Genomic DNA, 20,485 nt, shown 5'->3' on the forward strand with positions numbered 1-20,485 from the left:
AGTTGGAACCATGCCCTTATCTGCCTCATTCCCAGTCACCCTCCCCCCACCCCCGGAGTTCCTGCTTCAGGACTCCGGGTGCTACTGGAGAGAAACGGATTTCTCCAGCCCTGACCAGCATAGCTGGGGTAACTAGCCACTTACAACTATCCTTCCCCCTTGGAGGAGGGGTCATTATTACCAGATAAATCACCCTTGTGCAGTGTTGCCTTGGGTTAGGGGGACTGGTAAACTTTCTTGTGCCAAAACCTTTCCTGTGACTAAATTCATATATTGTTTTCCTTGAATGTCTTGCTGTACCTTTGGATGGCTGGATTTCTGTGTATCTGCCCAGGTCAGTACCCTTCTGGTTCTTTACTGACTGCAGCAAGAGGTATCTGGGTAGTTTTGCTGGCTTCAGCCTATAGGGTGGCCTGTCTGCTAAACTTAAATTCAGAGATAGATGAGACTCCTCCCACATTCCTAGGCATATGGTGCTAGGTCTCACAACACCCACAAAGGCACTTCTGTCTGTAGACGGTTGTCTGTTTTGTTGTTAAAAGGGGAGGAATAAAAAGAGGAACGTCGGGGTGCCTGGGTGGCTCAGTGGATTAAGTCTCTGCCTTCGGCTCAGGTCATGGTCTCAGGATCCTGGGATCAAGCCCCACATAGGGCTCTCTGCTCAGCAGGAGCCTGTTTCCCCTTCTCTCTCTCTGCCTGCTTCTCTGCCTACTTGTGATTTCTGTCTGTCAAATAAATAAATAAAATCTTAAAAAAAAAAAAAAAAAAAAAAGAGGAACGTCTTATGATCCCATGATGCTGATGTCACTGACAATGCTATTCCTTTTTCAATCTAGGTTTTCAGCCATTGCTATAATAAAAACCAAGTACCATATGAAAATCAATGTGCAACAGGAAATGAGCATCGTCGTGTTACTCTGATTCTTAGGTTTAAGAAGATATGCAGTGCCCAAACAGGCATACACATTCTATTAGTAAGTAACCATAATTAAGTATTAACTTATATTAATTATATACTTATACATGTATATATAATTAAAATACATTATTTATATTTGTACTAATTAATACAAAAAGTAATTAAGAATTAATATTATTTGGCTTTGAATTCAGGTATACTATTTTTTTCCAACATCATGAAGTTATGAAGACATAAATATTTATTAAGTGCTTGGGCCTAGCCTCTTTATAACTGGAACTGTTACATATTTCTTCAGCTAAGAAGTAGCATAAAAAATTCACTAAGACTCCAGGAGCACCATGAGCTGAGAGTGGAGGCTTGTGCTAGGAAATATTTAAAGGTCAAGGCCAGAAGTAGTATACATCACTTCCATCTGTATTCCACTGGCCAGAATTTACTCTAAGAGCAAGGGCGGATGGAAAATGTAGTCTAGCTGTGTGCCCAGGAGAAAAAGGAAAACAATCTGATGAAAAACCAGTCATCCTCCGCTGCGGAAATGAGCAAGCAGGGGCACAGAAGTGTTCCACATCTCTAGTCTGTGATGTCCTGAAAATTGATAGAGCATATGTTCTCAGTAACTCAGCATCTCCCCCGTCCTTTCCATTCTATAGCTTTTGGCATCCACAAAGCACATAAAAACCATTGTTTCACTTATTTCTCACAATCTCATGAGCTGGGCGGAGCAAGGATTATCTCCTATTCTGCAGAGTAAGAAATAAATCTCGAACAACTGGATGCTTTTAGGCCATCCAGGTAGTGAGGAACGGAAGTCAGACCGAAACCTGAGTTTTATGCCACCTTCAAAGTTTCTTCTCCTGCTGTCAACTGCCCAGCCAGTGAGAATTCACTGGGCAGGTGGGGGCTTGTGTTTAGCCACAGGGACGTGATCTATTGGGCAGGGGACTGGGATAAGCAGGAATGGGCACAAGGATTGTCAGACAAGCAGCTGCTGTTCTGTAGGTCAAAGATGGTCATGTCCTGAAGGGAACAGTTCTTGGGACATGAGACACTGTCACCCAAGGTACCATATTCTTCAGCTTGTCCCACACCGGCAAACTCACAGGAAGTGTCTGGCCTCACCCTCTCCCCAGCTCTGTGACTTGCACAGACTTTATTCGGTCAATTCCGGTGACAATTGATCAGGGAAAGGGGAGAGAGCAGCCACCCAAATCTCATCTACCAGTTGAATTGACTTATGATTTGAGCAAATTTGTCTTGAAGACTTTTTTCTAATATAATTGAGTTGTATTAGAAAGTGTCGCTCTCTTTTTTAAGCTCATCACTAGTAATGGGGGGAAAACAAAAGGAGACTGGTCAAAAGCAGGGAACAAAGCCTTTCTAGGGTCTGGAATGTAGCAGTGAATAACTCATAATGTGAATAATTTTTCTGTAGTCTGTATAAACCTTTGTCTAATGGAGGTGGTTGCTTGGCCTCTTCAGTTCTCTTCTGCCCCTGTAAACAAGAAGCTGGAAGCACTGAACCTGAAGTTGCAATCTATAGTTTTCTTGCTCTGAATAGTGGGCATGTGGCGAGAGATTGATGAACTATTAAAGATAGTCGAGAAGGAATTCTCTTGCATGGCCAATCTTTATGTTATTGTATTTTCTGTTCACATTTATTTTCTTCTTCAAGCTTCAAATGAAAGTCATTAGAGGCAGAGATTTCATCACTGGGTGTAGGTCAAAGGCCAATTGACTTTCTGGTATATTCCTTTTTTGGGCAGTCAGCTAAAAGATGCCAGGTTGGGGGTGTGTGCTCAGACATGATTTGAGACCAGGCTCTGGGAAGAAAACTGAGTTCCCTTATGCTTATCAGTGATTTATTGCTACTTGAACCAGAACTAGCTTGCCTGCAAAGCTACACTTACAGCTAGGCCATTGAGTCTGACAGGGCCAAAGCAAAAATTATTGATGAAAGAGTAGGGACCACATGTGAGAAGTTTATTCTCTGCTTGGAATTTCTAGACGTGCATGCAAGTGGCTCACACAGAACGTTTACACCCTGCAGCTTTCTCTCGTCAAAGACACAGTGCTTCGGGCTGATGTGTGGCGTGCAGTACAGGGAATTCCCAGTTTTCTTTCCTGCCATTAAGGAGAAATCTTGTAGACATTTTCGTTCTTGTAAGATACCTTCGCAGGAATTCAGTTTGTGGTAGTAGTGGTCCGCTTTGCTCATAAAGATTCTGGGAGAACCAGAGAAACAGCATGGTCCTTGTCTCTAAATGTTGAAAAGAAGAATCCTAAAGTATTCAGTGATTTGCTTGAACTCGTTTAGTTGGGAAGAGATGATCACAAGCTAGACCAGAGTTTTCAAGGCCTAAAGAGAACTTCCCAGTACTTTTGAGCTTTTGCATAACTGCGTCCCATTTCATTCATTCCTCACTCACTCAGTAATCCATCCTGTTTGAGAACTGCCATTGACTATTTGCCAGCTGTGTTACGAAATGCTTTATGTGCATTATGTCATTTAATCCACACAGCAACACAGAGGGTGTTGATGACACCGGTGCACAGTGTAGAAAGTAGTTGCAAGCGAGGCAGATCTGAGCTGACTCCAAAATCCATATTCCAAACCAGCATAAATCTTTGTCTTTTTTGTCAGGCTGAAACAATAACTTTCCACTTCTCTTGTGTTGGTGACATATTTTTTCAAATAACAGAATTTTTGGAGGGAACTTGAAGGCATTTTAAGATGTAAAACTGTACAAATTAAGTTGGAAGTCACTTAGATATCAAAACTAGATTATTTCCATGTGTCACAGATTCCAATGAGAGTACCCACAGTTACAATACCATTCACCTGGCAGATCTTCAACCTTGGGTCAGTCATTGTCTAAACAGAACAGTTGCTGCCCTGCCCAAGAGAACAAATTCACACATACTCCAAGAAGCACTGGGCTCTCTCTGATGTTGCCTTGTTCTGTTGTACCTTGTAAATTATAAGGAGTAAATTAAATTTACTCCTGTAAGTCCAGAGTAAATTATGCTCTGCCCAATGTGTAGCCACTGATGGTCCTCATTGCGACAGGGTATGTTTTCAGTTGTCACAAAACATTTTTTTGACAAAAGGTTGATAAAATTTGACGACCTACCTAAGAACGTAGGAGTGTGCTCCTGCAGACCAAAGGAAACCACTGGTCTAAGGTTCAGCTGGAAGTAAGCCAGGCGAGCCCTGCTCCTTGTGTTGTAGGGCAAGCAACACGTGAAAATGATCCTTATCAAAACAATGGTCTTACTAAACAAATGCAAAAAGCCCAAGTTTAATAGCTGAGTTGGCTTAGTGGAGAGGCAAGACATTTCTGTGTGTGACTTCTAGCTATAGAACCATTTGGTCAATTCATGAAGAGAGTAAGAAATGCCTTCATTGCTTTGGCATCCCCCTTTCACTCTTCATCCTAGCCATGATTTACAGTTCAGTGATCCTGATGAGATACATGATGTTATGGAAGATTGAATGATGTCTATTTTTAGGATTTATTTATTATTTATTGTCAGAGAGAGAGCAGGGGGAGAAGAAGAGGGAAAGAGGGAATCTCAAGCAGATTCCCCACTAGGTGCAGAACCTGATCCCATGATCCTGAGATTATGACCTGAGCTAAAATCAAGAGTCCCCCTTAAGCAACTGAGCAACCCAGGTGCCCCTTGAATAATGTCCTTTGAGGCAGCACAACACAGTGGGATGGTGAAGACTTAAAGACAGTATAGCCCTTTAAATTATAGAACCTTGAAATTCTTGGGACCTGGATGGTTTTGTGACATTATAATTATTTAATGTCTCTGAGATGCCATTTCTATATCTGAAAAAAAAAATAGAAGAAATAATGTCTACCTAGTAGAATTGTAATAGGAGTTAGAGTCAAGTGTGATGTCTGACAGTAGAGTAGGTTTTCAAAAGGATGCATAACTGATCAAGTGAGAGAATGAATGAAGTGTGATGGGTTCTACCAGCCAAAGCTCTCATGCCCTGTGTCATTCATTGTGATCATCTCTTCCTAGCTAGGGGAGTCCAAGTAAATCCATGACAACTGGGTGAACTGTTCGTATTTAAATAACTTGAATTTTTAAAACTTTAGGATTTTTCTCTTCTACATTTATAAACAAGGACCAGCCTGTTTCTCTGGCTTTTAAGGGATCTTTATGAACATAGTGGATTACTAATAAAACATATGGAGTTCCTTTGAAGGTAACTAGCACAGTAAGTGATAACAATTCTATTATAACCTAAGGGTGAAGGCATTCCTAGGTGTGAGAACATCTCTGGGTTTGGGGTGGTGATCAAAGACAATAAAAATGTTCAGTGGGTGAAATGATTCTGAGAACAGATATTCTGAACAGCTCTTCTGGATTATTTTTGTATAAAAAAATTAGAAAGTACCAACAACTCTTGGTTATTTAACAACAGTATTCAATCCTTTATGTGTACAAAGCCTCTGGATGTAGGATGGAAGAAATATAAAAGAAATAAGGATCATGATGACTTCAGAACAGTTCCCAAACAACATAAAATGACCTTATTTTATAATAAATAGCATTTTATAAATATATTGTGTTTTACATGTATTTTATAATATATGTTACTCCTATGCGTAATATATATGTAATGCTGACATATATGAAAATATACCATACTATAATATTGTAATACATACATTAAATATATCATTACATACATTACTATAATATTGTATATTATATATATATATATATAATATTCCTGTGAGATTAGGCAATGCAAGCCAAGTGGCTGTTTATTTGACAGATATTTACTGAGCAACTACTACATGTCAAGGGCTCAGCTATATGGCTGAGATTTGATGATAAGGAAGGCATATCTGGTCACTGACCTCCCTGAGCCCAGAGTTTAATGCAGGATAGAAATAGAGAGTTTAGGACAATACATGATGTGATGCTAGGAGTAGAATAGAATATTGCAGAAGCACAGAGGAGACATACGTAACCCCTGGAAGGTGGGAAGGTCAAGGGATTAGGGCAGACTTCTTGGGAGAAATGATCTCTTGGTTGCGACCTAATGACTGAATAAGAGTTACCAAGGTTGCAAAAGATGGAAACATGTTTTAGGATATCAGAACAGCATATTTGGAGAACCAAAGATAAGGGATCTAACTAAATGACATTTGAGAAGATAAAAGATATTCAGTAGGTAAAAATATTGATGCAAGAAACCTACACATGAATGTTTATAGTAGCTTTATTCATTATCACCAAAACTAAAAAGGAACCAAATGTCTTTCAGTAGGAGAATAGATAAGCAGACTCTGGTATACCCACACACTGGTAAATAAATACACAAATAGATAAATACACAAATAAATAAATAAACAAAAAGAAACCCACTGACAAGCCATGAAAAGACTTGGAAGAACCTTAAATTCATAACACTAAGCCAAAGAAGCAACATAGCGTATGTTCTAACTATGTGACATTCTGAAAAAGGCGAAAATATGATGATAGTAAAAGGTCATTGGTTGCCAGGAGCTCAAGGGAAGGGAAGGTTGAATGAGAGGATTCTTAGGTCAGTGAATCTATTTCATATAGTAATTTAATGGTGGATACATGTTTTTGTACATTTTCCAAAACCCATAGAATATACAACATGAACAGCAAACCCTAATGTAAACTGTAGACTTTAATTAATGACAACGTATCAAAATTGGCTCATCAATCACAAAAGTGAACCACAATAAGGCAAAATGTTAATAACAGGAGAAACTATGTGTTGGGGTAGCAGTTAGGGGTATATGGGAACTCTGCTCAATTTTTCTGTAAACCTACAATTGCTCTAAAAATTAAGGTCTATTCATGAAAAAAAGACATTCAGTGAGCTGAATTACGGAGTGCCAGAAAGGGTGTGTTTGCAGGGGTGGAGGGGGTAGGGAATCATATCTGGAGAGGAGATTGGGAATATAGGCATTTTTCAGATCATGAAGGGTCTGTGAGTCATTAGACTTGGCCTAGAAAGCAAGATTTATCCTTTGGATGGTTGGATATAGGGAGAGAAGAAGAGGATTTTGAGCAGATTATGGTAACTGTTTTTAAAATTGATCATAACAGCCTCATATAAAATGTAAAAAGCATGCTTGCCAAAGAAGCTTCTTAAAAAGGGAGAAAATGTAAGCAAGTTCTTCAAGAGGCCATTTCTCCTCCTCTAACTGCCCACTTGGTTGGTCTTGGTGTGCTTTAGCAGCTGTAAGAAGGCCTCCCCTGGTAATTATTCTTCTAGTTTTCCATGAAATGTGAAGTATTTTGATAGATGTCCAGCACATGTTGAACAGGTCTTATGGCATTTAAAGATAAGAAAAAGCAGTTAGAGCTTCCTCAGGCATTTATGTGGTCTAATGCTCTTGGCTTTGAAAAAAACTGTGGCTATTAGGCAACATATTAACAGTTAAATGTGAGGAAGAAAAATGAGGAATCTATGCTTATTTATCTTTAAAAGAAAATAGTACATATTGGTGCCTTCATTATAAAAATCATATATATGCAAAGTAAAAAAGTGGAAAATATGGAAAGACACAAAGAAGAAAATACAACTATTCATAATAACACTATTCAGAAATACATGGTTCAGTACTCAGCTTTTCAGGTTTTTTCTATGCACACATGCCTCTTAAAAACTTTTGAGTTCATGGGGTACCTGGGTGACTCAGTGGGTTAAGCCTTTGCCTTTGGCTCAGGTCATGATCTCAGGGTCCTGGGATCAAGACCTGCATCATGCTTTTTGCTCATCTGGGAGCCTGCTTCCCCATCTCTCTCAGCCTGCCTCTCTGCCTACTTGTGATCTCTCTCTGTCAAATAAATAACTTTTAAAAATATACCTAAATAATTTTTTTCGAGTTCACTATGCGCTTATTATTTTGTTTTGTTGTGTTTTTACCTGAGCAATTGAGTTTTTTTTTTTAAGATTTTATTTATTTATTTGACAGAGAGAGATCATAAGTAGGTAGAGAGGCAGGCAGAGCGCGAGAGGGAAGCAGGCTCCCCGCTGAGCAGAGAGCCCGATGTGGGACTCGATCCCAGGACCCTGAGATCATGACCTGAGTCGAAGGCAGCGGCTTAACCCACTGAGCCACCCAGGCGCCCCCTGAGCAATTGAGTTTTTAGGGTAGATTGAAAGTACTGTACAAAAAGACCCCGAACTATAGTGGTTCCATCAAGATATAAGCTTTCTTCTCCCTCATGGATAAATGCAGAGGTGGACAGACGTTCTTGGGGAGCCAGGCTGTGCCCAGCCCTAGGGAAACTGCTCCCTAGTCCAGGTGGGTGAGGCAGGCCTGACAGCCCCCATCCAATTCCAGCCAAAGGGAAGGAGAGACAGAGTGGATGGAAGGCCCCAGGAATGGCTCACTTCTCTTCTGTCCACATGTCATTTGCCAAAATTTAACCACATGGCTACACTTAGTTAGAAGGTAGGCTGGGAAATGCTGGTCACCCATTGCCCAGCCACAGCGCTTGCAAAACCACAACATGGGAGAGATTTTACTGAGTGCCAGGAGGACTGAATACTGAGGACAGTTCCAGCCTCTGTCTCAAGTCCCCCAGCTACAAATCTGTGCCCTAAGAATATACTCCTGCCCCCAAGGAAACAGCCTAAACAGGCTTCCAGTTATTAAATCCAACTCAAAGTTTAAGAGTTCTGGGTGACCTCAAGTCTTTTCCATCAGGGTTGAAGGTGCCCCGGTCTGGAGACATTTAAACTAACAGGCAGGTTTTCCGGCTCCTTCTGCATAATTACTCTTCAGTCAAAGAAACAGAGCTTTAAAACTGCTATAAAAACTCCTCTTTTGGAAAAAAGGGTGAATGGGACGCAGAATGGTTATCGTCCTTAAGAGTGATGACATCTCACTGGGAAGGAACTATGACAAGTCTGCCACGGCGAATGACAAAAATTCATTGGCCGACAGACACCAACCGGTTCCCCTCTCTGGGAGAAGTTCCTTTGTCCAGTGACCTCTCAGAGACTCTGCTTGTCTATTAAGTTCTGTGGCCACAGCTACAGCGAGTGTGGGAGAGCCTGTCTTCCTTGGGGATGCACGACTTTCCCCGGGGGGTTGCTTTGGGGATCAGAAAATTACAAGCTTTTGCAGGCCAGGTTTGTGGTTTCTTTGATCACATAGTACTTTCAAAGTTCTTAGCCATTTTCTGGACTACTTGCTACCAGTCATTTCCATAAACATGTCAGGATAACCAAAGATATTTTCTGCATAAATCTTAAGTGTATGAGCACTCATTTGTTTACTCATCTCTCGACTAGGACTATTTCCTCTCTAACTCAGTAGCAACTTGGAGGCCATTGAAAATAACAGGGTTGGATGAGTAGACAATATGCCTAATTCTGTATTTGCCTGAGGATTGCCTCCTAGGGTTCCAATAACAGCAAGCCCTGGAGAAAGGTCGTAGACCCAGTATTATTGCTTTCTGTTTATGGTACTGAAACAGTTGAGTTTCCCAGCTCCACGAGGTCTAAGGGACTGCTAGTCAGTTCAGACTGTGGTCCCCCCATACAGGGGACATCCCCATCTGAGCCCTTTTCCCTTTCGTCTCCATCGAGAAGCTGACAAAATTCTTGCCAGACTTCACCTCTCTCTTTTTCATTGCCTACTAAAAGCACCAAGGAGCAGCTGACAGAAATCAACATACTAATTTTGTGTCACTGTTTCCCCCAGAGCTTGAGGCCTGGTAAGTGTGTAAACTACCTTCAAAGTATTACAGGCACCAGTTTTGTTTTGTTTTAAGATTTTTTTAAAAAAATTTATTTGAGAGAGAGAGAAAGAGAGCATGGCCAGAGGGAAGGGCAGAGCGAGAGGGAGACACAGGCTCTCCACTGAGCAGGGATCCTGATGAGGGACTCTATCCCAGGATCCTGGGATCATGACCTGAGCCAAAGGCAGACGCTTAACCGACTGAGCCACCCAGGTGCCCCTCACAGAGACCAGTTTTGCCAAATGTGCTGGGATTTGATAAAAGTCTCCAGCTTCTCAAACGTTTCCTTGCTGCCTATCCCATGACTGTTAAAGGATCAATTTTAAGCACAATTGATTCTAATACAATTGTTAAAAAATCACATACTTATTAAAGTGATAGAATTTACATTTTTGTTACCCCTGCAGGATACTACTTCTGATACCAAATTATGTTTTGTTATGATTCAGACTAAGCTACTATTACAAAAGACCCCAAAATATAGCATTACAAAACAGATTGAGAACATCTTTATTGAGCAATTTTCATATACATCTCTGGATGATTTAATTAAGAGAGATATACTTAGAAATGGAAATGTTATATGTGAACACTTTAAAGGGTTAATTGCCCTCTAGAAAGATTGCAGGAGTTTGTAATTCCAGCTGCAGGATATAAATCTGCCTCCCCACATAACTTCTAATACCTAATTTTTTTTAAAGATTTTATTTATTTATTTGACAGAGAGAGATCACAAGTAAACAGAGAGGCAGGCAGAGAGAGAAAGGGAAGGAAGCAGGCTCCCTGCGGAGCAGAGAGCCTGACTCGGGGCTCGATCCCAGGACCCTGGGATCATGACCCAAGCTGAAGGCTTTAACCCACTGAGCCACCCAGGTGCCCCAATACCTAATACTTTTATATTTTAAAAATCTTCCCCAATTTAACATGTTCTTTCTTTCAGAAGAGATTTTTTACTACAAAAAATGAAATCCTGAACTACACATATTTACTGACCATCTATGTATAATACTTTCACTGAAAGACCAAGCCAAATAGAGTGATTTTTTGAAGAGCTCTTCTTCTTCAAAGGAAATGTTTTGGGAGGAGAGAAGAGTCAGGTTGGAGAATCTTAAATAAATTTATGCTGTGTATGTCCGTGTGCAAACTTGTTCTCTGATTTAAAAAATAAATACAATCTCATTATGAGAAATTTAGGTGGAAAAAAACCAAATATAAATAAAATGAGAAATCATTCCAAATTACACCACAATAGAAAAATCACCTTTTAATGGTTTATTGTCCAACTGTTCTTCTTCCTGAGTATTTATACTTACATTCATATTCATATTATTTACACACTTTCTTTCTTTCTTTCTTTTAAGATTTTATTTATTTATTTGACAGAGAAAGACACAGTGAGAAAGGGAATACAAGCAGGGGGAGTGGGAAAGGGAGTAGCAGACTTCCTGCTGAGCAGGGAGCCCAATGTAGGACTGGATCCCCGGACCCTGAGAACATGACCTCAGGGGAAGGTAGACACTTAACAACTGAGCCACCCAGGCACCCCCACACACTTATTTTCTTGATGCCTATATCGTTTTAGATCCTTTCTTTTTTACTTAAAAACTTTTAAACATTTTTTTTATGATATTAGAAATCCTTCAAAAATCTTCAAATGACCACATTATACGGGCTATAAATGAGCAGAAGTTGTATTTTTAAGTACTTATGAAAGTAGCAGCAGTTGAACCTAATCACTGAAAAACCTAATCATTTGAAAAATCAAATAAGGTCAGCAGTATTATAACCCTCAAAGTGACAGACTTAATTACTATACCCAACTCTTCATCCCTCCCTATAGAGTAGTGGTTCTCAACCAGGGACCAATTTTGCCCCCTAGGGAACATTTGGCAGTCTGGAGACATTTTCAGCTGTCACAGTTATGGATGGGTTGCTAACAGCTAGGTTGCAGAGGCCAGGGTTGCTCACTGCTAAACATCTAACAATTCATAGGCCAGCCCCTCCTAAGAAAGAACTATCTGGTCCAAAAGGTCAGTAGTGCAAAGGTTGAGAATCCCTGCTGTGGAATCCTAATCTTAGCTGTGTGGCATTTTTTTACATCTTGATTTGAGATTTGGTCAGTGTGATTCGCTTTAGACAAAAGAGTGAGGTGGAAATTACAGCGCAACCTTGTCTTACGAGTTTTCATGTTTCCCTCTTGGGACTCTTCTAGCGCCACATAAAGTACCAGCTTGTCTCTCCCACTAGGATAAGCAAGGATGAGAGACTCCTGGGGCGGGGCCACCACTGGGCACACGGACCTCCAGGGAGGAGCAGAGGCACCCAGCCCAGCCCACCCCCACTCTGGTCTCCACAGAGCCAACCCCAGCCAACCTGCACTCATGGGAGCTATGATAATTAATGAGTGCTGTTTTAAGCGACTGAGTTTGGGGGCAGTTTTTTATTTAGCAATAGCTAAATAACACATTAGATGAGAAAACTGATTACTCCAGGTCACAAAATTAGCAAGCCAGCCCCATTTCACACTCAGATCTAGTTGTCTCCAAAGCCTATTCTTAACCTTGAGACTATATTGTTTTTCTAATACCATCATTATTATGATTATACTATAATCAATCAATACCATAATCAATCAGTATAATGATTATACCATAATCATTCTTCTGTTGGATAACTAAGTTATTTCCTGTGTTTTGCAGTTGTAAATAACGATTCTTTCTTTTCTTTTCTTTTCTTTTTTTTTTTTTTTTGTAAATAATGATTCTTTGGTAACCATCTTTTTTTTACATGTATGTTTATCTTCCCTTTTGATTACTCCAGGCTAGAATCTCTCTGTCAAAGGATATTGACTTTTTAAAGAACTTTATGTATTTTGATGGAGTAATTTTTTTAAAAGATTTTATTTATTTTTATTTTAGAAAGAGACAGAGAGAGCATGAGCTGGTTGGGGGTGGTGGGTGGGGGGAACACAGGGAGAGGGAGATAATATCCAGCAGACTCCATGCTGAGCACAGAACCCAAGGCAGGGCTACATCCTAGGATGCTGAGATCATAACCTGAGCCAAAACCAAGAGTTGGTCACTCAACTGACTGAGCCACCCAGGCACTCCTTGACTGTGTAATTTTTAAAACATCTTTGAATTATCCAAGTAATTTTATTAATTAAAATAGTCTTAGTAATCAAATCACAATATGCATCTGTATGAAATCATCATATTGTGTACCTAAAGCTTACATATGTTCTATGTTAATAATATCAACAAAGAAAAAAATAAAACGAACCTCCCCAGTTCTATTAATTAAGAATTTATATAATATAGCTCATAGCCAACTTTGTAATTTTAGATAAAATATACAATGCATAAGAAATTACTCATAGGCAATATTTACAGAATTTAAACTGTGGAAGCTCACAGTTCTGTTAAAGGTAACCACGCAGTTTCATGCAAGATACAATGTGTCTGTGCTTCTAAACTATATTATGTCTCATTTGCTGCACCTACAAGAAACACAAGTTTCTTCTTATGACTGGAAAAATGCAACCCACTTCTATGGAAATTTATTTTGAGGAACCATTTTTAACAATAAATCAGGACTAAAAATGTTTTTTTAATTAAAAAATGGACCTGTCTAAACGAGGCACTCCCTGAAGGGGAAGTTACCAACAGCTGGATGGCAGCACGGGAGTTAAAGCTGACTAGAGGCTAATGTTTTTCAGCCATCCTGTGTCTAATAAAACGCACATCAAACACAGTGGCACCTGAATAATGTTACTTTGCCACTGCAACCCTCGGTAGAAAAAACAGACAGATTGTAAATGGCTCCCTAAAGCCAGCATGTGACCCCAGTGCCTAAGGCAGGATTTATCAGTGTTTATTTTCATTTAGCATAATGCCTTCAGCCCTAGAACATCAGCGCCAAAAGGGTAGTGGTCAGCAAAAAGCAAGGCATGGAAAGAATATCCAGGTCTCCCTACAAAGGGAGGGACAAGGAGGCTGAACAGAAGTTGGGAGGCTGGTAACCTAATCAACGTTGTTTGTACACTGAGACTTGGCTTGAATGCTGCTTTAGAACAGGTCGGGGGCTGCACCAAGCCCACCCCCAGCAGCCAAGCCGGTCTTGCAGGGCACCCGAGAGCAGCATGGTCTCATGGGGCCCTGCCCTCAGCCTGCCTGGGCCTGGGGATCAAGGCTCTGCTGGCACGGACTGTAAAGTCTTAGTAATTGTATCTTTTAATTATTTTGTTTTACAGCTGACGGTTGGTGGATCATCGGAGCCTGCACTGGAGCCTGGAGTGTCTGCTGAGCCAGGGTCCCACCTGCCTCTGCCTCCCCTCTCCTGTCCCTTCTGGCTGCTTCATTCTCTCCCACTCTCCACCGGGGACTGCTGCAACCCCCACCCTGAGGACCAGGTCGTGGGAGGAGGGGAAGCCCACTTTTGGCCCTTGGCCCTGGAAGGGGAAGAGCAGGTTAACATGCCCCATTGTCATTTTGTCCTTGGCCCCTGTGTGGGAGGTTCTTGTGGCTCTTGCACCCTCTTCTCCTACAAGTCACTAAATTTCCTATTTTGGTATCGTCCGTGGTCAGAGAGGTCTGGTCTGAATGTTGTCTTCCTCTGACTGGTTGCTGCCACCTTTCTCATCTGTCCCAGCAGTGATGGACCTGTCTGTTCGCTCACTCTCTATCCCTCCAACCCCACAGCTTTGAAGATAAGTCCGTCATTCAGTTAAAGTGCTAGGATCTTCATTTTAGAATGCAAAAACTGTACCTAGAGGTTAAATGGTGCGTTGAGGCTCACACAGAAGCAATGATGGAGCCTAGACCTAACCCAGATCTTGTGAGTAATCCAAATTCAAACCCAGTCTCTTCCCACTGCAACATCTGCTGAGGCCCTTGATGTTGATAAATGATGCTGAAGCCTGGCTTCCATCCGACCTCTCCTGTCTAAACATAATGACTGCATTTTGCTCTCATTAACTTCTGCCATTGGCGTTTAGCCAGGATATGCACAGAAAATGGGAGACCGTGTACATCTGGCCATTGTGTCTTACATAACAGAGTTTTGAGGAGTGGCCTCCAGTGTATAACCGCCCAGGTTTGAATTCAGGCTCTGCCACTTGCTGGGTGCCCTTGGCCAAGCTGCTGAACCTTTCTGGCCTCAGTTTTCCCATCTATAAGGTGAGGGTAATGATAGTAGATATTTTGAAGAAACGTTAGACTTGATGGCACTCAACAAATCTCTCAAACATGTTAATTATCATGGTATCATAATATGTAATTATCATTATAATACAATCTTCTGCTATTTTGCAGCTTGGCGGGGCTGTATGAATTCCCATATGTCCTTACCACGTTTAAACATTGGCATTTCAGATGCTGAAATTTCACTTTGCCGCAGTAACCTTCTGCTTACTCTCCCCACACTCTTCCCCTCCCCCCCTGCCCACCCTGGATCTCTGCTTAGCATCTAAAGCGATACCATGTAAGAAGTGTAAGGCCTTGGGATGGCCATACCATCAGGAAGCCTAGGCCATTTTGAGAAAGTATTTGAAGATGCTCTAGCCAACAGCCAGCATCCATTGCCAGACACAAGTGAAGATATTTCTAAATGATTCCAGCCAAGGGGATGCTTTGTGCAACTACTTTTTTGGGGGGGGGGGGTTGTTATGTAGCAGTGATAACCAGAACAGTGGTATCGATTTTGAAGTTATCAAACACAGATTAAGCAGTGTAAAAAGTAGAGGATGGGGAGAGGGGAGGGGAGAAGTTCAGCCAAAAAACTAGAACTTATGAAAAGGAATCACATAAAAATTCTTGAACTCAAAAATAAATCACTGAAATGTGTGTATTAAAAGGGTGAGCTGCAGGTAGGATGCTGTGGGGCTAAGATGAGCGAGCTAGGCAACAGGTCAGGAGGAAACATCCAGACTGACGTGTGGGACCAGAAAGGATGGGAAAGTACGGAAGAGCCTGGGGGTGCATTTGGTGTGGGACCAGTAAAAAGGTCTAATAAACCTACAACTGGCATCTGAGAAAGGGCAGAGGAGAGAGAGAGAGAGAGAGAACACGTGAAGAAGCAGGCTTGGGAGGATAAACAAAAAGAACCCTCACAAGGGGCTGATCATTTGACTTCTGTATTCAGGTTCAGCGTGGTGTGAAAACAGGGGTGTTCTCCAGACCTTGAGCAGTGACATCCGGAGCTCAGAAACAACCGAGAGCTAACAAGCAGGGGGAGTTAACGACGTGAGGAAAGAATCTGGCGTCTGAGGGATCCAGAGGAGAAGACGGAGATAACCGAACTTGACTGAGACTACTGAGGACTGGGTCGAGTTCATCTTTTAAAAAATATCAGTGACCCTTGGCGCCTGAGAAGAGATTCTCAGTAAAACATTTACTGAGTAAGAAGCTTCTGTTCCACAGAGAAGATAAGGCTCTTGCTTGTCTTTAGGCTGGCTTTGGAAGAGCTTCCTGGGACAGCTAGACACCCTCCAGATGCTGCCTTTTGGGTTGTCTCTTTACCTTTAGACTCCCCCCCCCAAGATTTTATTTATTTATTTATTTTAGAGAGAGAAAGCGCATGAACGGGGAAGGAGCAGAGGGAGAGGGAGAGAGAGAATCCTAAGCAGACTCCCTGGTGAGTAGGGAACCCTATGAGGGGCTCAGTCTCATGACCCTGAGATCATGACCTGAGCTGAAACCAAGACTCAGACCCTTAACCGACTGAGTCACCCAGGTGACCCTCAGTACCTTTAGCCTTAATTTTTACTCTGGGTCAAAGATAAGATTTGAGAGGAAGATACAGAGTACTAGGGTCTAGGAGAGCACGTTGACTTGACATGAATGAAGATTCCTTCATTCTCCTTCCCTTCCTCCCGTCCTCATTCCTTCTTTTTCTTATTAAATATTTTTTGGGCAGCTCCTCATCGCTGGTCACTGTGCTGGGTCCTATGCCCACAATGGTGAATAAGACACAACAGTCGCTAGAGTCGTGAGGGGAACACACATGTACATAAATAACTACGGTTCAGGCTTTGAGTCCCTGAAAGTCCTACAGGGGCCCAGGAAAGGGGCTGATGGGTTGATGGCCTTGAGAATACAGAAAGCTTCAGAACTGTCGCCTCAAGGATAAGGAGCAGATCTGAGATGCGGATGGGGGAATGTCTGGCCAGAGCAGCGCGCACACGCAGAGGTGTGGATGCACCTGCATACTCCTCAGAGCAACAGCTGCTGCTTTGGTGTGACTGGGGCACAGTGTGGAGATGGCACAGGGCAGAGATTTCAGGGGGAAAACTAGCAAAAAGAGAGTAATGCCAGTAGCTATTTTGCACTTAATCCGTTGGTGCAGAGAAGTGACGTAAGGCTTTGGGATGAGTGAATGATGTGACTGTAACTGTGTTTTAGAAAATTGTCCTGCCCAACACCATGGAGGAGAATTGGGAAAAGCACGGAGGTGGAGATTGCTTGGGAAGAACAGACAAAGGCTTGGCCACATGCACCTGCTGACCCAAAATTGACTGCTGTCCCATTGAAATTGTTTCTTAGCCTATTAATGACCAGCTTTTGCAGTCATTGGGGCCAGTTGTGCAGCTGATGCAAAGTGGTTAAGTCATGTAGGAACACAATGTGGCTGCTGATCTCATAAGTAGACAAACAATTTGGAAGAACAAGTCCTCAATAGGGCTTGTGTTAAGAGAATAGAAAGCTTTTATACTGGATCCTCAGTTTTGGCTTGAGTAGAAAATTTAAAGAGGATTTCAGATTTCAGAAACGTGTGTGCATGTGAGAAGCCCAGCCCCAAAGTGGTACTTGTAAGGCAAGTCAGCAGAATGGCAAAGGTTCAGGTGAAGGTCACACAGCTGTCTGTGGGTAATGCCCAGTGGAGTTTGCTCAGAGAAATCTTCTAGTTTGAGTTCTGCACACGAAAGTGGCATGAAAATCCTTAACAATATGGTTTTCCATAAGCTAAGCCTATAGCTCTCTCTCTGCTCTCGTCTGACTTCTTTCTAGAAGGCGGTTTGTGGGAATTGGAAAACTTACTTTCTGTGCCCTTGGGAGCCCCGCAAGGGCACCAGCAGAGCCTGGCCGGATTATGCTTATTATTTCTTCCCTTAGCATTGTTTATTGGAATTTGACGCCTGGACCTGCTGTGACCGTTTTGCTAATGCCAAGAGGATGAAGTCAACACACAAAGGAGACCAGATCAGAGGGAACCATAAGAAGCAGATTTGGAGCCTGATTCACTGCTGGATTTCTTATTATGCAAGGAAACAAACTTCCTGATCTCCTGATTATTCAAGCCACTTTGAGTTCAGGTTATCTGTTTTTTATAGCTAAAAGCATCTGAAGTTATACCCATCAAATACACATAGGCAACACACACAAAATATCTCCTCCCTAACCAACCCTCGCTGTCTGAAATGCTTCTCCTGACCCTTTTTTTCACTGGGGAATTTTCTCTCTACAATATTTGCATATCTCTGCAAGATCCTCTTTAAATATTTTCATTTTTCTAAAAATTAGTTTAAATGTTGCTTACTATTTTATTGAGTCTTTACCAAATGCTAGACCCTTGGGGCTGTGAGGATTTGAGGTTAAGGGAAGGGGCCAGTGGATGGGGCTGGTCTTTAAAGACTTGCTTTCAAAAAATGAAGGAGAATTATCTAGACCACGGTCTTCTTGGACTCCTCTCACTTTCACCACTAAGCTCACCACAGGCTGATTGACTCCACCAAGAGGAGTGAAGAAAGCAGAGAAGTACCCAGTGGATTAGGAGAACAAGGTGGGTTTAGCCCTGAGACTCTAATTCATTGCTACTTGCCTGCAAGAAAGAGAAAGTGATCCACTACCAACTGTGATTACGGTGTACTTTTTTTGCCTTCCTCCTTTCTCTTTCACTTTAGAAAAGGGAAAGGTTGGAAGAGATAAACTCAATCTCTAGAATGTGAAACCAGAGTTCAATAGGAGAAAAAAATTGAAATATTAAATCCAAGTAGAATTAAAGACTAATGTGTTACCACTGAGAACTGGGAATGCACTGAGCCCATGACCACTAAAATCTTGCCCAGACGTGCTTGTTGGTGTGGGGGGTAGCACAGAAAGGGGTATGCATGAGCTGGAGGAGGAAAGTAGCTTCAAGGAAGATACTAGATGCCAATCAGGTCAAATTGTGTAATTGGTCTGAGTAACCTCAAGAACAATGGTCCTATCCGATCCATATTACAGTTTATTCTTCCTGACATGTTTGCACATCTGTTTTACTTGTGATCTCAAGAACACAAGACAGGTGATGTGCTATGATTATTTGAATTTTGTGAATAAAGAGGTGGAGAAAGATTAAGTTATGGAACAATTATTGAATAGGCAAGTCTAGATCTCTATTCTCCCAACATCAAATTGGCTAACATTTCCACCTTGTCATACTTCCCTGCCTTGGGATTCTATGTAAGGAAGACACTATACCTGAGAAAACTCATCATGCACAAGTGGCTTTTTTGGCCCTTTCTACCTCTCACCCAATTTTATGTAACCCCAACGAGGATGGGGACAAAAATTCAAGGAGGTGAAAATTAAGATCTGCATTACAAATACTGGGCTGTGGGTGCTCACAGTTGACAGAAGACACAGGTAAATTCATTGGTCAAGTGTTCAATAAGCCTGTATTGAGTTCTTCTTTTTCTCCATCATCTGCTAGGCACCTTTGGGAATAGAATAGAGGCACACAGAACATACTCCTCTTAGAAGGCAAGACCAAGACCTAGGAAGTAGTCTAAAGGTGACAAGAGATAAGAGAAACTGGGTCATAGATTCTGTGATTAAAATACAAGGAACAAGGGGTGCCTGGATGGCTCAGTGGGTTAAGCCTCTGCCTTCGGCTCGGGTCATGGTCCCAGGGTACTGGGATCGAGCCCCACATCAGGCTTTCTGCTCAGCGGGGAGCCTGCTCCCTCCTCTCTCGGCCTGCATCTCTGCCTACTTGTGATCTCTCTCTCTCTGTCCAATAAATAAATAAAATCTAAAAAAAAAAAAAAAAATACAAGGAACAAGAGGAGCTCCCAAGGAAAAGCATTAAAGAGATTATATGTGGATACAGCCCTAGCATAATGCTCAATATATAGGTGGTTCTCAAACCTTCTGGCTAAACCTGAAGGGTTAAAAAACTTGACTTGCTATGGCCCCATCTGTGATTTTTAATCATGAGATGAATGTTGGCATTGATTTTGTAAAAGAGAAGAAACAAATCTAGATATTTCTTAACCATCAATCCAGGCAAAGAAAAATGCATGAAAATGCATTAATAGACTATTGATAATCTTTGACAATTTGATATAATACAATCCATCATTATTAACTGTGGCAAGACTAAAGACTATAATGCTGTGTTTTACAGAGCCAGATTGGTTAGGCTGGAGGGGCAGGTGCTGGAGAAAGTTGAAATGTAAGAAGACAGAGATGGAAAGAATATATTTACTTCTCTGTATGCCAGGAAGGAACTCATTTTGGCCCCAATGGGCAGGTTCTTCTAACAAAAAAGAGACGATCAGCTATTTGGGAGGGATTGTGATGAACTTGAAGAATCCTTTTACTGAGTGTGATAGGCAAGTTTGGACCAGATCAGAACTGTTCAGGATGGCCCAGAGAAGGCTTAATGCTGCCACCAGCAGCCCCTCCTCTGCCCAGTCACATACATCATTCTCCTTTCCTAAACAAAACTTGAACAGATGTTTTTAAATATTCTTTTAAAGTGGGGTAAATTTGTCTAACCCCTGTGGTGTGGGACATACAATCTAGTAAAACCAAGGTACTG

The 20,485-nt window shown here is 41.7% G+C and overlaps 1 long non-coding RNA gene across 2 annotated transcripts; it reads left to right on the forward strand.

Annotated features, from left to right (window-relative positions):
- Positions 1 to 934: 934 nt before the first annotated feature.
- On the forward strand, positions 935 to 18,605 carry LOC309849103. Of its 2 annotated transcripts, XR_014303489.1 has the most exons (4): positions 935 to 974; positions 15,824 to 16,079; positions 16,246 to 16,315; positions 17,794 to 18,605. It is a non-coding gene; the product is annotated as an uncharacterized lncRNA (long non-coding RNA). The 2 variants fall into 2 exon arrangements; XR_014303488.1 differs by having other exon boundaries at positions 15,824 to 16,315.
- The last annotated feature ends 1,880 nt before the right edge of the window (positions 18,606 to 20,485 follow it).

This window comes from Mustela nivalis, assembly GCF_964662115.1.
Source record: "Mustela nivalis genome assembly, chromosome: 15".
In the NCBI taxonomy this organism is placed as follows: Eukaryota; Metazoa; Chordata; class Mammalia; order Carnivora; family Mustelidae; genus Mustela; species Mustela nivalis.